General features: G+C 45.4%; 1 long non-coding RNA gene across 1 annotated transcript; it reads right to left on the reverse strand.

Moving 5' to 3' along the window:
• Window positions 1-1,956: 1,956 nt before the first annotated feature.
• Window positions 1,957-6,846, reverse strand: LOC308390761. The gene is made up of 4 exons (XR_013970484.1): window positions 6,034-6,846; window positions 4,789-5,519; window positions 3,587-3,805; window positions 1,957-2,979 (listed from the first exon to the last, which is right to left on the reverse strand). It is a non-coding gene; the product is annotated as an uncharacterized lncRNA (long non-coding RNA).
• Between the last annotated feature and the right edge of the window lie 11,498 nt (window positions 6,847-18,344).

Below are 18,344 nucleotides of genomic sequence, written 5' to 3' on the forward strand. Positions count from 1 at the left end.
GACACTCTGGTTCGCCCGGCCATACCCCACAGCTCACGTATAAAACAGCTGTGCAGACGTGACACCGGTGATCATTTGATCTCCACTTGTGTTGTGTGTTTGTGAGTGCCTTGAGAGTGCTGTATGTATGTGCATCCATCAGGAACCTGTTTTGGCAGCCTCCGTGGGCGCTGCCTCTCCTCTGGTATTCCCCGGTATTCCCCTGATATTCCCTGGTATTTCCTTGGTATGCCCTGTTATCCCTTAGCTTGCCCTTATCTTTCCCCTTGGTTGGTCTCCCCTCCCTGGCTTATCGCCTTGAAAAATAGTCTTATGTGCCAGTCGGACCACGCTGTGCGGCTGCCGGCTAGCGAGTAGCTCGGCTACGGTGAGCAAACACAGCAGGGAACACGGCCTCAGCGTTCAAGCATACGCTGTCGCCTGGGCACTGTGCAGCTCGGCTGCGATGTATGTAAACACAGAAGGGATATGGCTTCAGTGTTCCAAGCATTCGCTGTCGGCCTGCTTAACACTGTGGGAAAACACGAAATTAAGTGGCGAACCATCCTACCTTTATGAATATTAGCTAGAAGCATACTTTAAAGGCTACAATTAAGTGGCAAATCATCCTACCTCTGTTAATAAGAGCTAGAAACATGGTCTGACAGATAAAATGAAGTGCCAAACCATGCTACCTTTGTGACTGTTACCTACAAGCATACTTTAACGGGTAAAATGAAGTGGCAAACCGTCCAGTACGGTGGCCCTGAGAGGCCAAACGGACTGCAACTTCAGAAAACACTTGCAAAAAGAAAAATGCTGCAAAAAGGAAAACGCTGCAAAAAGAAAGACGCTGCACTGCAACTTCAAGAAAAACGCTGCACTGCAAAAAGAAAAATGCTGCAAAAAGAAAAACGCTGCAAAAAGAAAAGCGCTGCAAAAGCACACAAAGCACAACGGAAATAGGAAAAAAGACAACGGAAATGTTCCTGGGGAGACAATAACCCGACGGACCAGTTGCACGAACCAAAACATGCTAACCAGTGCGCTAGGACTGGGACACACTTCAAAGAAGTGGAGGAGAGGTAAATGTGTTGTAATCTCATGATTCTAATAATACTACAGATATGTTTGCAGTGTTTGGGAGTAACGAAATACATGTAACACTGTCACGTATTTAAAATACGAGTAACTGTATTCCGTTAAAGTTACTGTGTAAATAGGTGGTATTCAGAATACAGTTTTTTTGTTGAAATAAATAGATTACACATCATTATTTTCCTATTTCGTATGTTAGGCTATGCCCTCTCTATTTTTTGTTAATTCCACTCTGGTGGAAACCCAAACAAAACAAGCATTAAGAGGCTCTAATGCCTGTGTCTCAGTTTCGCGGCCCATGCCACCTCTACTTGCGGCAGTATAATGACATGACAAAATATTTTCAATAATTATTGTTCAAAAAATTATTTAATATTAAGGCAATAGGCAGAGTATTACAGGCATAGCGATAAAGGATGTGCCCTCATGTAGTCATGTATTTTTCTAAACGCTCTGGAACAGCATCCTTCACTCTTCTTCTCATTCATGTGCTACAATGAGACCAGGCTGACAGCTGATCTTCTTGAGAACATCTTCCATGTGCAATTTGGTCCACCTGGCAGCTCTAGGCATCAAGAGGAGACGAGTACTAAGCTACTGGCAAGACTATCTGCTTTCTGTAGAAGGTATTAAATTTGGTTGAAAATGTTGAAATGAGTACATTTATGTCAGCAAAGTGTAATGGCACCTTTTTCCTGTTTATTATCATTAGAAATAACTTTTATTCTCTTTACATTTTCAGAGAGAAATGGAAGTCTGTCTCTTGAAGACATCCTTATGTTTGCAACTGGACTGAGAGAAATTCCTCCTGCAGCAATTCAGCCAAAGCCACAACTTCTTTTCCAGACCACTTCACGCTTCCTTGTAGTAGATGTCTGTGCAAATACTATCAAAATCCCAGTGCTACACAGTTATGAGGACTTCCAAGAAGCCATAGATTATGGCATCCAGAACTCTCCTGGGTTTGGGCTTCCCTAAGGTCCAAGTCCTTTTGCTTTTAAGCCACATTTATGGTTTTAGCAAACAGTTGAAGTTTGTGATTTTAAACTCTGAAATTTTTTTTCTAATAATTTATAATTTGTGTAAATCACATAAAGTTTAATGCATCGCAGAAAGTTCAATCAGGTTTTGGAATTTCAAAAGCATAGTATCATAGTGGGACAGTTGAACAAGTTAGACATATTTCACTGTATTAAGAAATTGCCAATGTAACAAAATAAAACATTTCTGAAGTATTCTAATGTACTGAGACACGCTAGTATAATAACACAGGGAAAAAAAATCTGATAAATTCAGTTAAAAGGCTTTATTTAATCAAACACTTCTGTGTTTGATTACATTTTTTTGTAAGATATGCAAGTTGTTCTTGGAGTTAAAAAAAGAAATAGGAAAAACCCACATAAATACAGGTCTCGCTGAATGCTTTTGTAAACCTTTGTTTGTAAAACAGATCTCCAAATTAATCAACGTGTTTGTTACAACACCTAATTAAAAGGAACAAGTTATTTTGTACAGTATGGTCTTTTGATTTCTTCAGGTCGAAAGCGTACACACTGAAAAGTTGACGGTAGTGAAACTATTTATATAAAAACTATGGTACTATTTTTTTCAATACTCATTAAAGTTGGTTTGTGACAATTAGTGTCAGTGGTAATTGTACCCACATCTAGCAGATGATTTTACATTGACTTCTAAAGTCCAGTCATATTTTTGAGTGTTATATAATTTTCAACTGCAGTAGTCCAGTTGACTGGTCGAGGGAGCTCACTCTGTCTTTCCAAGTTTGTGAAATGAACCTGGAGATTGTCGTCCCCACATAGACTGTACTGAGCAGGTAGAATGTCATCAAACTGGTGCAGGATGTCTTGAGGCACTTGGAATCCACACTCTCTTCCACCATACCTTAGGTCAGTCAGAAAAATGAACAAATTCAGTCACTTCTCCAGGTACTATCCTTCAAGGTTACAGCAAAAGCGCAAAGTCAATCTTATAATTAAAAGTCAGTTCTGGAAATTGTGATTTTAAAGAATCTTAATTATGCATATATCTACATTTGTCATTTTTAGCCAAGATGTGATCCAAAGTTAAAATATGATTGTCTAACTTTTTTTTTTTTGGAAAAAAAAATAAAAATAAAACGTATGTGCATGAAGTCAGAGAACAGAACTAATGGCAAAACACAAGTGGCAGCTTTAATTTCTATTCAGCAAAAAGGTGAAAACAACAAAAAATACTATTCAATTGCAAAAGTGTGTGTAATACCTGCTGTGAGTAACAGTTAGGGCAAATTGTTAAACCTAAATGGCATACTGCTTACTTAACTCAAGTGGTTAGGTCAAGAAAGAAAAGAGTGCACATAAGGGATGGACTGTTCCTGAACCATTTTATAAATGAACAACAGGTTTAATAACAGCAAGCTGGACAGGTATCCTGCACATACAATACACTATACTGAGGAAGAAAAATTTTAGTAAAACTATGAAATAAAATACATGGACTAAATACATACCTATGAGGCAGGTGATACATGGCTTCTGGTTTACCAGATGGACAACAAGATTGGCGCACAGGTCGGATGGTGTGAGTGTTCCAGAGATCTCTGTACTCGTCAAGCTCTTTTTGCAAGACATTGAGGAAGACATATCGTAGAAGGCATTTATGTTCATGACTGCCGTTGAAAAGATGCCTCTCCCTCAGGTCACTGAAGAGTTCAATCCAGAACTGAGTTCTAATGGTGGAATGACAAGGCATATAAAATTTAATAACACAAGTAATTCAATGTAATTGTCCTCTTTTAAAAAAAAGTCGTAATCTTAAGAATATTGAAATGTGCACAATTTTGTTCAAAGAAAAGCTTATTCACATGTTCTGAAGTGTTTCATCAATGCACTGCAGGAAAAAAAAGCAACTTCACACAAATAACAAAATTTAACAAAATTATTAATCCTTCTGTTATTCCTACATTTGGCGGTTGAACTTAAGAAAAGTTGTAATATACAGGTCTGTCCATATAAATGTACTATTTTGTTTCTCCATGAACACTGAAGCTGTTATCACTTGTTAGATACCACACAGAAATCCAAAAGCTAGTGAAAACATCAGTATTTTTTTTTTGGCACACAAAGTCGAAGAAATGTCTGAAACGAATGACCTCCTCTAACAAATTTCTGTCATGTTGGATCAATGTTCTTATATTACTCATATTACAGTTCTCAAATTTGAAGAAACCCTTGTTCTTTTATTTATGACTCCCTACAGGTAAACTATTTGATCTAGATGTTAGTTTGGTACTACGTAGGCACACAAATTTGAATACATTTTACTCAGTTTTAAATACATCAATCTTTACTGATGCCATTGCCTCTAGGATTCATAATAATTTATTAAAATGTTGAATGTCAGTTTGTTTGTTGTTTTTTATAGTTCCTTTTTAGGACTTTTGTGGAATGTCTGAGTAGGATTTTCTTTTTGAGTGAGTTGTTTTAATACAAACAAATGTCACTGGTATACCAAACCATTTATTATATTTTTTGAAGCAGTTGTGCATCACATGAGAAAAATGTGTAGGTGACTATGTTTTTCTTTGTTTGTGACTGTAATTTAATATTTGAGTATAAAACCCCACCCACAAAAAAAAGTATATCGCTGACCACGAAACACCTTCAGAACCATTCAATTTTAGTTTCAGAATATATTTTAAAAGCCATGTACCTTTGCTTTCTGAACGAAGACCACCAACTTTCAATCCGTTGATTTGTAGTTGAGGTACCATACATATGACTGTGGGCTCCTGCAAGTTCATCTCCATGGTCTGATCTTAAAGCACAGTGAATGGCTGCCATTGTGCCATTTTCTGTGCCACAGTCTGTACGAAGGCATGCTTGGAAGTTGACCAAACCGTGACAAGCACTCCATATAATATTTTGCAATGATACCTGGGTCATTATTTGAGCTGCCACAGCTGAGCCACATAACTTTCCTTGAAAATCCATCGACACATGCACTAATAGAAACACCAAAGGGCTTCAGCTTATCGTAACCATCCACATGCCACACTTGATTTGGTCCTTCTGAAAAATATCCTCTTCGAACAAACCTGCGTTTACAGCGACGGTTAACACCATATGGATCTAGTCTTGAGAGTATGTGCATTACATCATTTCTTTTAACTTTCAGATTATACTTTTGTCGCAGTGTCTGATACATGGATCTGTAACCCAGAAGCTGACCTGAGCCTCTCAGCTCTTGTGTAACAGTGGAAATGACAATGTCAGTGGGAGTAAAGTCTGTCCTTCTAGTCATTCCAGCATCTTTTAGCCTCCTCTTTAATGTTCTCAGACTCATACAAATATTATGCTTGTTTTCAAGAAAATCCAGGATCACTTCATATGTATGGCCCTCAGAGAAATACTTATTGATGATGTCTGTGACTGAGACTGGGCCTAAGGTTGAAGAGAAAACATGAAAAGATAATTACGACCGCAGGAATCCACAAATGCACTTAATAAGTGTTTTTAAAAAAAATACCACATCTGAAACAAGTCTCAATAAACATGACTCAAGTATTTAATCTTCTTGATGTGTGCTTAAATAAAGGCCAGCAAAAGCTCAAAGAACATGGACCAGGATTCAGGACTTATCACTCTCATTAAGACCTCTATGCTGACAACTCAAAATGAGCAAAATTAGAGAAGTTAGAAGAATTTCGTCACTGTGTACATATGCCCTATTAAGTCATAAACTAGTTTTTAAAATTATGCCGTAGAACCGGTGGCAGGCTTAAACCAGAATACAGTTCTTAGTACCTACCAGTTCATGCCTTTGCATTTGTTCTCGAGTTTAAAAAAGCTTCATTTCTAAGGCTACATTAAACATTATCTTTGTTAGAATTATCTTTGAATATATATTCCAGATATCTGTAGTATTATTAGAATCATGAGATTACAAGATATTTACCTCTCCTCCACTTCTTTGAAGTGTCTCCCAGTCCTAGCGCACTGGTTAGCATGTTTTGGTTCGTGCAACTGGTCCGTCGGGTTATTGTCTCCCCAGGAACATTTCCGTTGTCTTTTTTCCTATTTCCGTTGTGCTTTGTGTGCTTTTGCAGCGTTTTTCTTTTTGCAGCGTTTTTCTTTTTGCAGTGCAGCGTTTTTCTTGAAATTGCAGTGCAGCGTCTTTCTTTTTGTAGCGTTTTTCTTTTTGCAGTGCAGCGTTTTTCTCGAAGTTGCAGTGCAGCGTCTTTCTTTTTGCAGCGTTTTCCTTTTTGCAGCATTTTTCTTTTTGCAAGTGTTTTCTGAAGTTGCAGTCCGTTTGGCCTCTCAGGGCCACCGTAGTCCAGGCTTTATGAATATGAGCTACAAGCATACTCTGATGGGCAAAGTTAAGTGGCAAACCATCATACCTACTTAAATTTATGCTGTAATTACTCTGTGACTGCAGAAATGTGCATACACTACCTACGGTAGGACGTTTTCCTAAAGTATGATGGTTTGGCAGAACACCGGCTTACCGTTAGCCAGCCGGCGTTTAGCATTCCAGCCTGTTAGCCTGTCTGGCATATAGGCCGCAGCTCGCGGGTTAACCCGGCCAGCAGGGCTCCGCTCGTAGTTCGGCTACATTGGGGAAAGGTGTCAGAGTTCCAAGCATACACGTTCACCTGTCAGCACTGTGACGCAGAAGCAAATAAACGGTGGAAGGGGAATTCCGGTTGCGGCTAGTGCCGGCTACCTGTTAGCACTTCCTGGTTAGCGTGTGGCCCCGCCCCCTTGCTTGGTAGCAGAAGTATGGCAGCCCACACATCCCAAACATGTCTGTGTATGGCATTTTTGCCTTTTGACGATAGGAACGAGCAGTGTTGCTGTGCCTGGGCGAAAAGGGAAAAATAAATAACTACATGATAGCAGCCCATAGCATGCTGGCTAGAGAAGCTGACACTTGCACGGACTGCTTTGTTGCCAACACGAACTAGGCAGACCGTGCTTGGTTTTCTGAAAGCATTTAACTGGCCCACCCCTCCCCCATCTCATGCCTCCAAAAAATGCCTGCCACTGCTGTGGACACCAGATAGGCAGGCCATGGGCTGGGTCCCCTCCCACACCTGTTGCTGATTCACTGCTGGCCCCTCCCACAGCATCCCTCCCATGGCTCCACCTCTGTGAGGCCTGGGCCGGTGTTGGTTGACTATCAGGTGGTGGATGTTGAAGAAGCTTCCATCCTCTCCTCCGGTGTTGCCGCCCTGTCCCTGGGCTGCCCCTTGCTGGTCCCCGTGCACAGTGTCGGGTGAGATGGGTCCCTTCAGCTCTTGATTGAAGCATCACAGGTGTGGGAACTAGCCCTTCCTGCGGTCCTGTCTAGTAGAGTGGACCTCAAGGTTGATGTCACGCAGCCTCACCGCCTCCCATCTCAGGTGCCGTTGCTGCCTGATTGGTCTGGTGGCAGGCGATTGAGTGCCATTCCTCCCTTCGGGCCTTCCCTGGGCAGGGTGGCATGCCCTAACAGGGGCGTAAGGGTTACTTATGCCCTGATGGCGGCCATATTGTCACTCCCTCTGTAGGGATGAAGCTTGACATGTCAACTGCAGGCAGTCTGGGGACACGGAGAGCCCTCCCCCATCCTGTGCCTCTCAGGCTAAAGTGAGGATGATGGCTGCATGGCCCCGCCTCTGTGAGGCCTGGGCTGGTGGAGGTTGATTATCGTGAGGTGGATGTTGAAGAAACTTCTATCCCCTCTGGCTGCCACTGGAGTGGGGCCCGGACGGGTGAACCCATGTCTGGGTCGCCTGATTCCGGGCCCCTCCCACAGCATTCCCTCCCATGGCCCCGCCTCTGTGAGCCCTGGGCTGGTGGATGTTGATTGTCAGGAGGTTGATGTTTATGACGCTTGGCTCGGGTCAGACGACCAGGGTTGCCTGATGGAACTGCCTGTCTACCCTGGGGCCACCTCGCTGTGCTGAGGGGCCTATGCAGGCGTGTGGAGATGGCCGTGTTCAGGTGAGGCGGGGAGGACTCGGAGCCTGGGCTCAGCTGTCCTCAAGCCGCCCTCCTCCCTCCTGACATCCTTTGAATTGGGCTTAGTGGCCAGCACTGCTGCAGGCTGCGTTCCCCTGGCATATTGCCCACGCTTCGCCGGTTTATACACCAGTTATGCCTCGCTGACGCCTCGGCCAGCGGTTAACAATTCTCCAGCCTGCAGCGCTGGCTCTCTGTCTGGCAGATTGCCCAAATGTTGCAGGTCTACGTGGCTGGCAGGGCCTGCTCAGTGAGCTGACACCCTCGGTGAGTCACCTCCCTGGCTGCACTGCAGCTGCAGGCTGTCTTCCCTTGGCGTGTTGCCCGCATTCACAGCTTGCGCGCCAGTTGGACCTCACTGCGGCGAGTGAGCATTCTCCAGCCTATTTTAGCCGGGTTCTTTCTGGCATATCAGCTGCTGCAGCTACTGGCTGTGTTCCCCTGGCGTATTGCCCGCATTCGCCGGTTTACTCCCCAGCTGGACCTCGCAGTGTCTGATTCTTCAGCTGGCGAGTGAGTGTTCTCCAGCCTGGAGCATTGTGCATGAGTGTCTCGTTCTCAAAGTTCACTCTTGTTGCTCCCCTGTCTGCGGACAGTGCTAGCGACCGCTTGGCCCCTGGGTGGACCTTCGGGTTAAGTCCCCGCTTGGCCTTCAGCGGGCTAGACTGCCAGGGGGCAGTTTGATCTGTCTGATACATCAGCCAGCAAGTGAGTGTTCTCCAGCATGCAGCGCTGGCTCTCTGTCTAGTGCATTGCCCCTGTGTCGCGGGTCACATGGCCACCAGGTGCCCGCTCAGTGAGCTGACACTTCCCAACTGACCGCAAGTGTCTCGTCAGGCCCACTCTTGCTGGCCCCCTGGTTGCGTACAGCGCAGAGTGTCTGCTATACCCTGGTGATGAACCTTGGGTTGCTCCCCTCTTGGGCCCTCAGTGGCCTGAGCCACCAGCCCCTCCCCTGTCGTGGATGGTGCAGGTCGGCCGCTCTGCTCCTGGGACAGGCCCTGGGCCTTAACCTACCTCGGCCATCCATTGAGTGGCCGAGCTGCTGCGGCAGGCTCTCTTTCCCTGGCACTGTGTCACTGCCTAGTGCTAGGCGGGGATCTGTTATGACTCGGCTTCTCCAGCAGGCGGCTTCGACTTCCCGTCTGGAGCATTGTCCGCATATCGCGGGTTCCTGTCTCGGCGATAGCCAGCTGCTGTGCTTGAGTGGCTTGGTAGGCTGTGCTCCCCTGGCGTATTGCTCACGTTCGCTGGCTTACACGCCAGGCGGACCTCGCTGTGACGAGTGAGACTTCTGCAGCCTAGTGTAGCCATTGTTCTGTCTGGCGTGTTGCCCGCAGTGCGCGGTTCACACGACCAGCGGGTGGGGCAGCTTCTCGGCTCTGACTCCAGCAGCAGTGCGTATTGCCCATGCTTCCCCGGTTTACGCGCCAGCCGGACCTCGCTGTGTCTGATGGTCAGCCAGCGAGTGAGTGTTTTTTCAGCCTGTAGCGCCAGGCTCCCTGCAGGCGGTTTGCCGGTTACACGGTAGCTGTACCTCGCTGTGTCTGATACACCAGCCAGTGAGTGTGTTGCGTTCCAGCCTGTGGCGCCAGCTTTGCATGAGTGTCTCGTCCCTGAGTTCACTCTTGCGGCTCCCCTGTCTACGGATGGATGCTTGGCCCTGGGGCGACCTGCGACTCGCGTCCCTGGCTTGGCCCTCTGCTCTGGCAGCTGCTGTGTTCCCCTGCCGTGTTGCCTGCATTCGCCGGCTTACGTGCCAGTCGGACCTTGCTGTGTCTGATATGTCAGCCAGCGAGTGTGTGTTCTCCAGCTTCTTTAGCCAGTCTCTTCTGGGATATGAGCTCCTGTGGCTGCAGGCTGTGTTCCCCAGCGTCTAACCCTAACCCTTTGTGTCTGACCTCGAGTGTCTCGTTTACGAGTTCACTCTTGAGGCTTCACTTCGCCGGCCGTCGGACCTTGCTGTGGCGAGTGAGAGTTCTCCAGCCTGTAGCGCCGACTCTCTTGGTTCTCTTCGAGAGAGATTATCTCTCCACCATCAGGCCGCACGGAAATGCGTTCCGATCAAATTATTACCGGTGTCACGTCTGCACAGCTGCTTTATATGTGAGCTGTGGGGCGTGGCCAGGCGAGACGGACTGTCTTAAAGAAGTATCCACACGCCACGGTGCATGGTTCAAGTGCACTGCAGACCATTTCCTGTGTATCATTCCTCCTCAGTCACTCTGCAATCCCATCTGTGTCCCTAAATTGGATAAGTGGAAGAAGATGGATGGATGGAAGTTCCACAGGTTTTGTTAGTTGTCTAAAATTCTAAAGCAGTTACATGAGGGTGTTTTAGCCTACTATAGACCAGTTTTCAGCATTTCTTTCAAAAATTGAATTATTGATTTGATCATTGATACAGGAACGGCTCTAATTGAAGCTTTTAATCAGGATTTAGACTTCCATCATAGCACATCAATCCACCTGAAGGTGGAAGCAATCCCATTCAGCTTGTCCTGCAGCAGAACTGGGCTAATGATATTAAAAGCTGAACTGTAGACCACAAAAAGTAGCTTGGCACAAGTTCCTGCACAGTCCAAATGTTGGATGAAGTGCAGTGCATTGATAGCACTTTCTGTTACAGCTCTGTAATAAAGGGATAATAGTAGGGTAACAAGGAAGAAATAAGAACATAATAATGTTCTTACCCATGGTAGTTTCTATGTAACAAGCAGGAAACAGAGCTACAAAATACAAAACTTCTTGTTTCCATTTGATAAGACATTAATAACCTATTAATGCTAACTTAAAAAACTGACCATTACCTGGAAAATTTCTCTGGTAGTTTCTATGTAATAAGCAGGAAACAGCTGCAAAATGCAAAACAGATTGTTTCTATGTAATAACCTATTAATAACCAGGTGATAACCTTTTAAAACACACTTAAAGAATTGTAATGAGTACCACAAAACACCTGTGGCGGTTTTCGGTAATAAGCAGGAATTTAAAACTATTGTCATGATGGGTAAAGTAAAGTAAAAGTAAGTAAAATTTTATTGATAAAATTTCAAGATAAAAATCACAAAGTGCTTGCTCATAGGGGGGTCATATGGATCATAAGGGAAGCATGAAAAATGTAAACAGAATTGGTAGAACTCCATAACTGACCATAGTGTGTGAAGAGGACTCTTCATTTTCATGGAAAAACTGGAGCCTATTAGATAGATATGATGCAAACCACTGCAGCGCAGTACGTGTAATACCTACAGCGTGCTCTAATCGCTCTAATAGAATATTATGGTCAACAGTATCGAACGCTGAAATGAGGTCTAGCAGGACAAGCACAGAGATAAGTCCACTGCCAGAGGCCATAAGAAGATCATTTGTAACTAGCGATGGGTATCGTTTAGGTTTTATCCGATACCGGTGCCAAACCGGTACTTTTGAAACAGTGCCGGTGCTTAAATGGTGCTCGAAGCGGTGCTTAAACAATGGAAAACACAAACTTTGTCCTAAAACCTCTCATGTTTAGCTGTTCTCTTTTTTGTAAAAAGATAACAATGTTAGCCTTTTCTTCAGCTATAGGCCATATATGGTTTCACTCTATCCAACAAGAAGACAGCCGCATGTAACTACGACGGTGTTTGCTAGTTCACCTTACGTGCATTAATGTAATAACGTGGTTAGCCTACTCAACGTAAATTACACACGAACAACATTAAGCTACTCACCCAGAGAAGAACGGCTGCTGCTGCCATCATCATCTGTCATCATTTCTGCTACACTGGCAGGGCTAGGGGCCAGGACTCTACTCTTTGGGTTCTTGGGGGATGTTGCTAACTCTGGGTCCGATAACAGGCACCACACCTGCAGTAGATGTGCACGGTGTGAGGTCTCGCAGCAAGCTATCAAATACGGTGCATTTCTAGTCTTTTAAAAAACACTATGCATCGCCAGGTGTTTCATCAGAATCGAGGTGTTACCTCCTTTGCACAGTATCACAGTATCACCTTAAAGCACTTGTTGCAGGCTGCTGAGTTTGCATCTTTTGCTGTGAAGTACAGCCAGACTTTGACCGCTTCGCCTTGGGCATTTTTAATCTGTAGCTCTGCTCTAAAAGAACATACGTACCTGGGCCCGCCTACTATCCTCGGAAAGGTAAAATGATTGGCTACAATCCAAAGTGTATGACATCTCAGGAAAAAAAAAAAGCACCGAAATAAAGCACCGAAATGTGCGCTGCTTTTCGGTCTGGTTACTACCGTTTATGTCAGATACCGGTACCCATCCCTATTTGTAACTTTCACTAAAGGTTATCTCCCATCATCCGTTCTTACCACCTTCTACCGAGGGACTATCAAGAGCGTCCTGAGCAGTTGCATCACTGTCTGGTATGGTAACTGTAGCGTATCGGATCGCAATACCCTACAATGGATAATGAGAGCAGCTGAGAAGATCGTTGGAGCCTTTCTTCCCTCCATCATAGACATTTATAGCACCCACTCCTTCTGCAAAGCCACCAACACTGTGGAGGACCCCACACACCCCTCACACACACTCTTCACCCTGCTGCCTTCTGGAAAGAGGTACCAGACCATCCGGGCCCTCACTGCCAGACGATGGAACAGTTTGTTCCCCCAAGCCATCAGACTCCTGAACACTCAGTGCCTGGACTGAAACACACGCACAACTTCATACACGTCACTACCAAGCACTCGTCTGCAGTATCTCACACACACACACACACACACACACACACACACACACACACACACACACACACACACACACACACACACACACACACACACTTACAGACACCAAGTTACTTTTGAACAATACTCAGCATTTTGGCCTGTGGTACACAGCAGATTTTTAGAGATAGGTTTATCATATTTCAGATTGAAGCATTAAATAATGCCAGGGCTTCTTTGAGCAGTTTTGTAGGAATGGGGTCTAACAGACATGTTGATGGTTTGGAGGAAGTAATTACTGAAATTAACTCAGAAAGATCAATTGGAGAAAAAGAGTCTAACTTAACATCAATGGTACTAAGAGTAGCTGTAGATAATATTACATCTGTGGGATGATTATTGGTAATTCTTTCTCTAATGATAAAAATGTTATTTGTGAAGAAGTTCATGAAGTCATTACTAGTTAACGTTAAAGGGATGGTTGGCTCAACAGAGCTCTGACTGTTTGTCAGCCTGGCTACAGAGCTGAAGAGAAACCTGGGGTTGTTCTTATTTTCTTCAATCAGTGATGAATAGTAAGATGTTCTGACTTTGCGGAGGGCTTTCTTATACAGCAGCAAACTATTTCTCCAGGCTAAATGATGATCCTCTAAATTTGTGACACGCCATTTCCTCTCCAGCTTACGAGTCATCTGCTTTAGGCTATGTGTTTGAGAATTATACCACGGAGTGAAGTGCTTCTGATTTGAGCTTTTAGTTTTCACCAGAGCTACAGTATCCAGAGTCGTGCGAAGTGACAAGATAATCGACCTCTGTTGGAGTAGCGTTCAGATAGCTGCTCTGCTCTGTGTTGGTACAGGGCATTGAAGATGATAACAGTGGGTGGATTATATTCTTAAACTTAGTTACAGCGCTTTCAGAAAGACATCTACTTTGATAAAGTCTACTCTCCACCGCTGTGTAATCAATTATTGTAAATGTAAATGTTATCAGGAAATGATCAGACAGGAGAGGGTTTTCAGGAAACACTGTTAAATGTTCAGTTTCTATGCCATATGTTAAAACAAGATCTAGAGTGTGATTAAAGTGGTGGGTGGGTTCTTTTACGTTTTGAGAGAAACCAATTGAGTCTAATAACAGATTAAATGCCATGTTGAGGCTGTCGTTTTTAGCATCTACATGGATGTTAAAATCAGCCACAATAATTATTTTATCTGAGCTGAGCAGAGAAAAAGAAATCAGACAGAAACTCTGTGTAAGGCCCAGGTGGACGATAGATGATAACAAGTAAGACTGGTTTCTGAGTTTCACAGCTGGGGTGGACGAGGCTAAGCATCAGGCTTTCAAATGAATTAAAATTCTGTCTGGGTCTTTCGTTGATTAATAGGCTCGTGTGAAAAATTGCTGCCACACCGCCCTCTCGGCCTGTGCTTCGTGATTTCTGGTAGTTAGAATGACTCAGGGGTGTTGATTCATTTAAACTAACATAATCATCCTGCTGCAACCAGGTTTCTGTAAGGCAGAGTAAATCAATTTGTTGATCAATTATTAAGTCATGTACTAACAGAGACTTGGAGGAGAGAGACCTAATATTTAATAATCCACATTTCACTGTGTTACTCTTTGGTTCAGATGTGGATACTGTATTGTTCTTTCTTTGTAATTGTTTATGTTTAAGTTGTTTGTTGCTGGTTTTTAGTTTGTTATTTGTCTGTTTGGGAGCTGACTCAGTCTCTATGGAGATGGGGTTGGGGGGGTAGCAGGAGGAGAGAAGCTGCAGAGAGGCGTGTAAGACTGCAACTCTGCTTCCTGGTCCCAAATCTGGATAGTCATATTTTGGGGGGTTTAATAAATTTGTCCATATTTCTAGAAATGAGAGCTGCTCCATCCAAAGTGGGATGGATGCCGTCTCTCCTAACAAGACCAGGTTTCCTCCAGAAGGTTTGCCAATTATCTATGATGTCAGTGTGTGTGTGTGTGTGTGTGTGTGTGTGTGTGTGTGTGTGTGTGTGTGTGTGTGTGTGTGTGTGTGTGTGTGTGTGTGTGTGTGTGTGTTATTGGGGCATTAACCTGTAGACTGTCCTCTCACAAATTCACACTTGTTGCAGACTCTGTCATGATGCTTTCTCTTGTTTTCCTCCTCCACTGCTGTCTGGGCATTATCTATGTGTATGTCTCTTTGCATTACAGTCAAAAAATAAATAAAGTCCCCAGGAGCATCTTCCTTGGAGGGCTCAACCCGGGGTAGCGGTCATGGCCTATTAAGGGCTCTGTTGGCTCTTAGGTGACGGTTTCCTCGTGGCTGCGTGCAGCGGGGCTAAGGGAGGGTCTGTGCTGACGGACGTGGGTTACTGACCTGGCAGCCTGGCTGCCCCTGGGTGGGTCCGGGACGGGCGTGGGGTTCTGGAGGTGCTCCGTCTCTGGGCTGGGGCCCTGGCTGGGCCTTGGGGGCTTGGGTCCTGGTTGGTGTGTTGCCGGGGTTGTGGGCGGGTGGGTGTATGGGGACCCAGCCCTGAGGAAGATCTCAGCCTGGGCGTCTATTGTCTTGTGTAGTCTGGAAGATGAGTGGATGATGGGGTGGGTGTAGTTTTCTCTGTGGTGGGGTCGGGTGGGCTGTCCCGGGCTCTGTGGGGCCAGGCGGCACTGCCGAACTGGGCCCCGGTCCGGATGGGCCTGGGCCCCCTTTCCCTGGTGGGTTGCAGAGTAAGGGGGTGCCTACTGGGGTCAGTGGGGGTGCTGACCCTTCCTGGTCACTTGCCCCTCCCTTCCTCCCTCCCCATCTCCAGCTGCCTCCCTCTTCCCGCTCCACCATAACCACCCACACATGCAGGGCCTTGGGGTAGAGGTGTGTCACCAGGGTGCAGGGGAGGCTACCCCCCCCTGTCCCCTTCTGGCTGCCTCTGCCTCAATTTTATCCCACAACTTAGACATTCACATTACTCACACTCTCATTACACATACATATAGGATCTTGGGGGTGGGCACGCTACACGGAATCCAAAAGGCCATCAGGGTGTACACCCCTGACGTCGTTGCCCACCTCTCAATTTTAAATACACGTAGACATTGAGGGCTAGCAGGAGGGGCTATGCGCTTACCTGCTGCTCTCTGGCAGGTAGCTCCATGCCCTCCTGGGTTTAAATGCACCTTAGAACACACATGCATCAACACTACATATGAGCGGGTGGAGGGAGGTTTGGAGTCTTCTCACACTCTCGTTCTCTGCGGCCTGTTGGAGTGGGGGGTCTGGGAGGAGGAGTTGGCCGTCAGATTGGGGTCTGGAGTGTGGGGCCTCCCTGCTGCTGCGGAGTCGGGGCGGTCTGCTTCTCCCCACCGCAGGGAAAAGGGTAACACCACCTGGGTCTGGGTGCAGTTCCCCCCTCCAGGGGCAAGGGTACCTAGACCCGGTTTGTAGAGTACGCTTGGGGAGTGTGATCGTGTGTACAACGTCTCTTTATGTCTGTCTCCACGTTGGTTGAGTGTGGAGTAAGTGCATATGAGAGCATGAGGGTGGGAATGGATGTTTGCATATGTGTGTGCCTGTATGTCTGTGTCTATATGTCAGGTTGGGTATCAGACGCCACCTCTCTGGGGACATCTCAGGCCCTCCAAGGTTTGGAGGCCTATCTCCCCCCACCACCACTTCCCCTGCCAGTGGCAGACGCCCTCAGACATCGGTGCGTTGGTGGTTCTTTGTGTCTGGGGATGGGCGTCCAGGTACTCACCGGCTCACTCCTTGGTGGCTGCTTGTTGGGGGCTGGAGCCTGGGGCTCGCTCGGGCCACTTCGGGGGTGGGGTGCCCTCGGCCTCTCGGCCTGGGGCTCGGTCACTCAGGCACAGCTGGCTGCCGGCGGAGCTCACGGGCGCGTCACTGCAACCCCCCCTGGCTTCTGCTCCGCGGCTGCTGAGTGAGCCCTCATCTGGGACTCTCCTCAGCTCTTTCTGGGACAGTGGCGCAGCTGCCCCTCTGTTGGTCTTCCTTGGTCTCTTGTGTTCTGGGGGCCTCTGGATGTCTGGAGTTTTGATCTCCTCCATACCTGCTTCATGCCCTGGAGGACGGGGCTGTGGCCCCCCCACACCCTCTATCAGATCATTACATGAAGGAACCTTTTAAATACAAGCGCGTCCATGCTCACAGGTGTACACACGGGTGCTCACACCCACAAACTACAACATTTTTGGCTCCTACCTCAAAGCACACTGTGTTCTGTTGATCTTATGTGCTGCACAATAATGTTTAATATTTAGTATTTACTGTTATATTCCTATAGATCATCATGATGTTGTTTATTATGTTGCTCTTTTTTTTCTTCTGCTTGTTTTCTCTTTTTTCTTTCTCAACAGGTGATTGATAGATGTATTTTTTGTTTGCTTATTTTGTTGGTTTTTGTTTTTTGCCCTTTATCCCCGTCCCTCTTCCCCGCTGTTTTTCTTTCCCTCTTTCTTTTTCCCCAGCCAAATCTGTCCCGTATTTAGCAGGTTATAATAAAATAAAATAAAATAAACAATAAAAGGTGAATCAAATAGACCATTACGGCAAGGCTGGGATGGTCCATTTGGTAAAGTAAATCCGTTGGGCATCTTTCTTCGCCTTTAGACAATAATTCTGATGGCAAAAGAGCCAAACGGGACAGGCAAAAATAAATAAATAAATAGATAAAGTTCCTAACAAGCTCACACTCTGATGGCCACAATTCTCAGTTTGTTTCTAAATCTTGTAATGGGTGAAATCAGTCTTCTCCTTCGCAGTTTATTACAGGCAGAGTCAAAACATATACCAAGGCTACAAACACATTTGGAAAAGATGGTTGCAGGTTATGTTTCAACAAAATTTGTAGCATTGGACAATTTGGGTCATTTCATCAGCTAACTTCTGATCTAAATCAGATGGGTATGAAGCACACAGTCCATCAGCAAGTTCATATCTTGAGCCTCTATTTCTAGTAGAATCTTAAACTTTTCATCGGCGCTGCGGTATGTAGTCAACCTGCTTTCACTTTGTGCTTTGTAGATTATCTGCAAACACTTTTTGCGTCTTTCTCTGCTAAGGTTCATCTTTGTTTGAAAGGCACACACTGGGCCTTTCAAACAAATATCTTTGAAAGTGGTGACGAACAGCAGATAATTGATCCGTGTCCCTTTTAGAAACACACATACAATTAAACACAGACTGCTGTGAACCTCTAAACATGTCAGTGTAACAACAGAACGTACTCATATGCTTCTGTGTTCAGCTCTGGGAGTAGAGGCAAGCCAAACACTGTTCAGTAAAAGTATTTGGACTTTTTTTGTAATAAAAACTCCTCAAAGTCCACTGATTCAAACATAACTGAACACTAATTTCTACGTGAACTGCATGTGGGTTTAATCTGAGCCTATGCAATAAATAAATAATAATAAATTCACCGATGGCTCAGACCTGACTGAGTTCCTACATTACCTTCATGTTCAAATGCATCTACTCACCATTATTATTAAGTATCCACCAGGTGTCAGCATTAACCTAAACAGAAATGATTGAAGCCCTCGTCCTGAGTCCAACCCCAACACTGAAGATGATTTATAATTGTAACTTTATTTG

This window comes from Rhamphochromis sp. 'chilingali', assembly GCF_963969265.1.
Source record: "Rhamphochromis sp. 'chilingali' genome assembly, chromosome: 22".
NCBI classification, from domain to species: Eukaryota; Metazoa; Chordata; class Actinopteri; order Cichliformes; family Cichlidae; genus Rhamphochromis; species Rhamphochromis sp. 'chilingali'.